The 7,442-nt window shown below is 41.0% G+C and overlaps 1 non-coding gene across 1 annotated transcript; it reads left to right on the forward strand.

Moving 5' to 3' along the window:
• Nucleotides 1–6,700: 6,700 nt before the first annotated feature.
• Nucleotides 6,701–6,864, forward strand: LOC130454213 (U1 spliceosomal RNA). Its single transcript, XR_008911886.1, has one exon. It is a non-coding gene; the product is annotated as a U1 spliceosomal RNA (small nuclear RNA).
• Nucleotides 6,865–7,442: the final 578 nt, after the last annotated feature.

Consider the following 7,442-nt stretch of genomic DNA (forward strand, 5'->3'; position numbering starts at 1 on the left):
TCACGGGAGAACATTTTGTTGAAAAAACAGAAAAATACTTATACCTTTTTTACGGGTCTTTATAAGCTTTTTTTCTTAATGTGTTATTTACATTACCCATGGGTTCTTTCAGTGCGTTTTTTCGCTTTACTATGATGTTACGTTTTTTGTAAGAAATAATTATAAAGCTTGTTAAACTCATCCGTCTATTTCATCAACTTTAATTTTCTTTTTCGGGAAGATGTTATAATTGCCATCTCTAAATTATTTTCTCTTTATTATTCATTGTGGTTCGAATCCCTTTCGCCCCATGCAGCTTTTTTTTCTTTTAATTTCTTTTTCCCAAGAGGCAGGTTCTCCGTGGTAAAAAAAAATGTAAATAGCCAGGTGTGTTTATTTGCCGAGTTTCAGGCTCAGACCTTCCTTCAAAGCCTTGGGGTGCTTCAGACACTGAGACATACACATGCACACGTCCGTGTCTAAAAGAAGAAAGCTGATTTTCCACATGTAACTTGACAGTCACAGTCTTTGTGGATTGGAGTGGTTGGAGTGAAGATTTAGCATGAATGGATGATTGGTATTAAGAGCAGAAGAAACTTGTTCCCCAGCCTCAAACCCACTGCCCCTCCCAGTCTCCCCTTTCTGCCTAGCTAATTCCATGACAAGTACACCCTGGGAGAAAGATGTAAAATCCCACCCTGAGACCCTAAAGCACTGGATCCTTGAACAAAGATAAAGACAACGGGTGAACAACATCCCTGCTGCTCTTCCCTCACCATAGGAAGAATAAAGTATTTGGGACTCAAAACTGCTGAAAGAATAAAAATGTTTAATGTTGTCAAGCTTAAGGGCACAAGATCTAGTGTCTGGAGATCTAGGTCAGTCCCAGAAATTTGTAACCAATTATAGATGGATCTGCAGTCTGTGGATTCAGAATTAGATAATAAAATCTATAGCTGTATGACCTTTGCTAAGTGATTTAAATTTTCTTGGTCTCTGTGATCATATCTGGAACACATAGAGTTGATTAACAACTAAGAATTCTCCTAGTTCATTTTGTGATTCTGAATGACTTCAAGGTAGGACTTTCAGCAAATCCCTGAACTCTGTATCTCTAGTATCACAGCAAAATGTTTCTGTCTTTTGGGGAACCCTCAAAGGAAATTCAGCCAGTGATGTCATAGGAAAAAAAAAAAGTAAAATCAGACTCGATTGAGCAACCAAATAGTTCCCTGGCCAAAATTTATTGGCACATTCAATTCTACCAAGCATTTGATTTCATTTTTTTAAATGATGTGATGCCCAAGGGCTCTCCATCTCCTGGATAGAGCTATTATTCAAGCAAGAAAAGGTTAAATCTACCCTAGAGATTTAACTTGAGCTGGGTCTGCCTGACAATAATTTCAGTGGATCATCACCAGTTACTACAGGCAACAGTGGATAAATAAACTTGGTCAAGCAATAACTTTGGTTTCTGAACTTTTTTTATAGCAAGGAAAGATCATCTTTTGCTAAAGGCTGCAATTCTAAAAATGAACCTGTACTTTCAAAGTTTTTATTTAAAATTTTCCGTTATAAACTTGAGAAATATGAATATGCCAACATACAAAGAAGATACAGAGGACTGCATGCACATATGCTATCAGAATAGCTCAACTGCTATTATATAGCATTTGGAAAAAACAAACACCTTTTACCTTCCCTCTTGGAATCAATACTGTGTATTGGTTTTAAGGCAGATGAATGGAAAGGGCTAGGCAATGGGGGTTAAGTGACTTACCCAGGGTCACATAGCTAGGAAGTATCTGAGGTCAGATTTGAACCTAGGACCTCCCATCTCTAGGCCTGGTTCTCAATCCACTGAGCCACCCAGCCGCTACTAATGCATAGGTTTTTAAAAGGTCTGTATTAAAAATAATAGTAATCAAACTGTTTTCCTTGTTTGTGATTCCTTCTGATCTTCTTCTCTTTTCCTATTTTAGTCAATGCTTCTTTGAGCTTCAATTTTTTTTGTTGTTCATTCTTCCCATTTCAGCTGGATCTCCTTCCATTCCTCCCTCATTCCTTCAACATCTAGCCAATCCCTGAAAACCTAACTGACACAGGTTTTGTTAGTGAACCTGGTTCTTGAATTGAGAATTAAAGATGTTTTCAATGTTTTTAAAGGAAAAATTAGAGTGGAAGGTGGTCAAGAGGTAGGATATGACAGTTCATTTGTAGCACTCCAGCCCATAGGTATTATGAAGAGGCAAGGATTGTGAATGGGCACATGGCCATTCTGTGCATGGCAATGAACTCTGTTCCCAGTGTGGCTGGAGTTAGTGCGGAAACCTTGCTTCCCTTTGTCTCACTCACCTGAGGATAAAGACTCCACCTTCACCTTGTCGTAATTTGCAATTATCCAATGGCAGTACACTATGTAGCTCATCAATATGTATTGAGTACATTTGCATATCAAAGAGATTAAATAGGGAGCGTGGCCAGCTCTTTCTCTACTTGGAAGATCTCACAGGTTTGCTCAACACTGTCTTTCCACCTTCTTCTCTCCTCTCTATCTCTACCTGAGGCCTGGCCTTTGGCCAGGTGTCTCTTTCTTTTCCAATGCTAATACCCAACATTCTCTAATTCTCTCTATTAGTCTCTATTCATTCTCTTAGCTGAGCTATATCATCCTCTGACCAGTGAAGTGTTAAATTGGGATCTCTGGACAGAACATAGCCTTTCAGTGACGTCCATTGATCGGGGCATGGCTGCGGCTCCAAGATATTAATGATAACTGATCTCTGACTCATTATTGACATCTCGAATTTGGCTCCCTCACACCCTTCATGGCATCCAGAACTTCTATCCTTTTTCTATCTTCCTACCTTAAGGCTTCTCGCGGGTTCGGAAAGCCTTATCATTATTCATATAAGAATGTTTCATATGTATGATTTTTAAAACTAGAATTCTTATCCATCTTCTGTAAATGTAAACAAATTGGTATTCTTTGCTAGACAACATGGATCTGCACATGTAGCAATATTGAGTTGAGGCCTCTTCTATTTAATTTTAGAATCCTTGTAATGTTCTTTCTCCCAAGAAATCTGCTGTTCGACATTCCTTTGTCAAGTACCAAAAAATTTATACATTTTGAGCAAAATCTTTTTCTTTCCCAAAGACCAACCTACACTAGCCAGCAGCTCATCTTCTCTCTAGTCATCTGAAGACCTATTATATTGATTACAAAGAATTTCCTTCAATAAAGATGTTTAAATTCTATATCTTTGGCCTATTTCTTTCTTCCCTGGATGTGGTGGTGACTGACCACAAAAACATTCTTTTATTTTAAAAAATGATTCTTTAAGTATTTTCCCATGGTTACATGATTCCTGTTCTCTCCCTCCCCTCTCCCAAAACTGACAAGCAATTCCATTGGGTTATACATGTGTTATTACTTAATACCTATATCCACATTATTCATTTTTGTAATAGAGTAATCTTTTAAAACCAAAACCCATTAATGGAGAAGTCCATCACCTTCAATTGTACCACAGTGTATCAGTCTCTGTGTACAATGTTCTTCTGGTTCTGCTCCTCTCGCTCTGCATCACTTCCTGGAGGTTGTTCCAGTCTCCATGGAATTCCTCCACTTTATTATTCCTTTGAGCACAATAGTATTCCATCACCAACATATACCACAATTTGTCCAGACATTCCCCAATTGAAGGGCACCCCCTCGTTTTCCAGTTTTTGATCACCACAAAGAGCACAGCTATGAATATTCTTGTACAAGTCTTTTTCCTTATTATCTCTTTGGGGTACAAACCCAGCAGTGCTATGGCTGGACCAAAGGGCAGACAGTCTTTTATCATCCTTTGGGCATAGTTCCAAATTGCCCTCCAGAATGCAAAACCATTTCTTTAGAGAGTGGTATACAGGTAGGAAATTATTTGAGGAGGTGAATCTTCTCAATTCTAATTGTCAATTACTTTCTATGAAGCCCTAAAGTAGCCTTACCCCATTAAGGGAAAAAAAATGCATAAGTTATTACATTAGAGAGTAGGAACAGAAATAGTTTTGTGATACCTGCCCAGGCTCTCCTCATCCCCTCTCAGAAGGATTCAATGGGCTTTGTAGCAGAAATGCTAATTCTTATGATTTGGTTGGTATTTCTACATAGATAATTCTATCCAAAATTGTGGGTCATTCTGCAAGGCTGGCAATACTAGAAGATGACTCTCTGACAAAAGAAATAAGGAAACCCAAGAGGAGGCCTACTATCTTCCCCTAGAACAGACTTCAGCTATATTCAGTGGGAATGAAAAGGTTAGAAGGCCTTTAGATTCAAAGACCCATATCCTTTAACTTCTCTTGGGTTACAAAGCTTGAACACAATAACCTTTCCAGATGGGAATGATTCATCTTTCTATAACAATTATCAGGAAATAATTAATCAGCTGAGAGTAGTGATCTGTGCCAATTAAAGACTTCAAGAGGGGGCAGCTGGGTGGCTCAGTGGATTGAGAGTCAGGCCCAGAGATGGGAGGTCCTGGGTTCAAATCTGACCTGAGATGCTTCCCAGCTGTGTGACCCTGGCCTTACTGCTTTTCTGCCTTGGAGCCAATACGCAGTATTGATTCCAAGATGGAAGTTAAGGGTTAAAATAGTTTTTTTTTTTTTTCAGGAGACTAAGTTCCAAGTAAGAAAATACATTTATTGACCAATCTAGTAATAACCAATAACTTAAGTGGTCAGTGACCTTTCTTGCTGATCAAAGACCAAGACAGACAGCCCCTTGAGTCATTAAATACAATTTTGGAAGCTTATTATTCAGTCTTCCCCTATTTAGCCCAAGACATCTCTAATTGATGAATAGCCAATGAGGTTGTGGGCCAACATTCCTTCAGTCCTTATACAATTCCTTGATGATGGTAGAAAATCACATGCCTAATCCTAGGATATCAAGGTCTAGATGAAAAAAATCATGTTATGCCTCAATAAGAATGATATTGTCTGTTTGCTCCACTTCAAGACTCTGCTCTGCTGCCCTCAGACCTACCTGGCCAAAGCTAGATCTTGATGAACGAACAAGATGGGTTCCACAATCTTTCATTTCAGTCATCCCAACTTAGAAAACGTTCTGGGCTCGACTTGTTGAGAACAAAGGAGTAAAGAAAGAGCTGTGAAGGGCAGATCTGAGTCTCCATTAAACACTAAGGAATTCTACAATGTTCAGAACTGATCTATCTGTCTAATGACAGGTGCCCCTCTGAGTGTGACTTTGGCATCAGAAGCCTCAGATCTCCTGATGCAGATTGTGTTACGGATCATGACTCAGGAAACTGGAGTTCTTGGCCCCTAGAATGCTTTCTGAAGTCACTGGAAGAAAGAAGCTAAAAGCCACAGGAAAAGGAAAGAGCCTGAAGGAGGTACATCTTTTTGAATTTCATGGAATAAGTCGTGGTCTGAACATGTAGTACATGAAGACATCTGGGTGTGCATGTTTCAGAGGCTTAAAAAATCAGCTTCATTTGCTTTCTAACTTTATTCAAACTGCCAATGAAGCAATAAGCAGATTCTGTTGAATGCAGGTTGTACAACACGTCCAAAATAGATCTATGCAGAATATATGCAAAATGACTGCAAGGAAATTTTGAGGGTCAGGATGGGCTTCCCACCCCTTCTTAGAAGAGAGGTGGGGAGTGAGACAGGTTGTCAGAGAGGGCCATGGGGTGTGCGGATTGCTTTTGCAGGTTGGAACTACAACCAATATTCATAGATTCATTCAAAGGCAAGCCTGTCATTTTTTCTTTGTATGTATGGACCGTTCACATTCTATAATATTTGTAGTTTATAATAATATAAAATTAAAAAATAATTTCAGTGAGGGAAGGTTATTGGGACGGGAGAGGGTGAGAAGACCTGAAAGGCTTTCTATAGATGATGCCTGAGCTGGGTCTGGAAGCAAATAAGTGAGACTATGGATGAGGGATGAAGAGGAAGGGCACAGGCCTGGGAGAGGGCTACTGCCAAGGCCCCGGGAGGGGAGATGGAATGTTCTTCATGAAGAATGGGAGGAAGGTCAGTTTGGCTGAACTATAGAGTCCAGGAAAGGATAATAAGGCTGAAAAAGTAGGTTGGGGGCAGCCTGTGAAAGGCGTTTAATGGCAGAAGTGGAGTTTCCGTTTATTCCCGTGTGAAAAGGGGGCCACTCAAGCTGCCCAAGGGGGACAGTGACTGGTGAGGAAGATCGTTTGCCAGGTGGACGGCTAGGAGCAGAAGCAGGGAGGTCAGAGGGAGAAGATGCCCTCGGACGCTGGGGCAAAGGGTTCTCGGTAGAGGTATGCGAGCTGAGACAGATGGGCGAAGGTGGAGAGAAAGGAGGCGAGTTCTAAAGGAAGACGGGCTGGGTAGGAGCAGGGAAAAAAGAAAGGAAGCGCATTTAGTTCGTAGGAATCGTCAGCTCGTTAGATTGCCGCGACGGAAAGGGAGGGAGGGAGCGACGTCACAAAAGGGGCGGTAGTATGCAGATGAGGAGGAGCCTGACGGTAGGGTTGGAGTGGGACTTTGTCTGCGTTCGTGAGGTGTTTTTCGAGAAACTGAGGGCAGCGAATTGCTGGTGTTGTATGAAAAGGCGAGAGTGGTTTGTGAGTTTGAGAACTGCCGTGTGTTGTGTAAGTTGTCATGTGTGAAAGGTGTGTGTGTGTTGAGGGCGTGCGGGCGTGGGCGAAGAGAAAGCATACTTACCTGGCAGGGGTGATTCCATGATCACGAAGGTGGTTTCCCCAGGGCGAGGCTTATCCATTGCACTCCGGATGGGCTGACCCCTGCGATTTCCCCAAATGCGGGAAACTCGACTGCATAATTTGTGGTAGTGGGGGACTGCGTTCGCGCTCTCCCCTGAAAACTAGTGGCAAAAAAACAGAATTCGATTTTCTCATTTTTTAGCCTTATGGTTGCGATCATAACACGAGGTTTTTTTGTTTCGTCGGTGGACTATCGAATTTCTCTTTCGTCCTATTTTAAGCTATTGATTTCTGCGGATTTTGCAAGCTTTCTGAATTTGTTTTCAACTTGAGAGTTCTACTTCCTGCAGGTTTTCAATCAGAATTAAGGATTTTTCTTTAAGTGTATCTCTTTATACATTATTTCAATTATTAGTTTCTGTTCCTTTTTTTGTCTTCTGAGATTTCTTGATTGTCCATATGCTTCTTATCCGTGTGTCTTCTTCACAACTGTGTTCTCTAGAGCCCTAGAGACTTAACCAGACCTTTCCTTGCTCTGAAAGGACAACTAGACCCTTAGGCCACTGGAGGGAAGATAAACGGAGGGTACCGGAGGACTGTACCCGGATAGCTGTCAGACTTCCTTACTTCATCTGTATTCTAGCCAACCAAGTGCCTCTCTTCTGGGGTACTCTTTATAGGTTTCCCACTAGTTGCACAAATTTGGGAGGGAGCTGTTTCAGCAAAGACTTCATT

This window comes from Monodelphis domestica, chromosome 4 (assembly GCF_027887165.1).
Source record: "Monodelphis domestica isolate mMonDom1 chromosome 4, mMonDom1.pri, whole genome shotgun sequence".
Lineage (NCBI taxonomy): Eukaryota > Metazoa > Chordata > Mammalia > Didelphimorphia > Didelphidae > Monodelphis > Monodelphis domestica.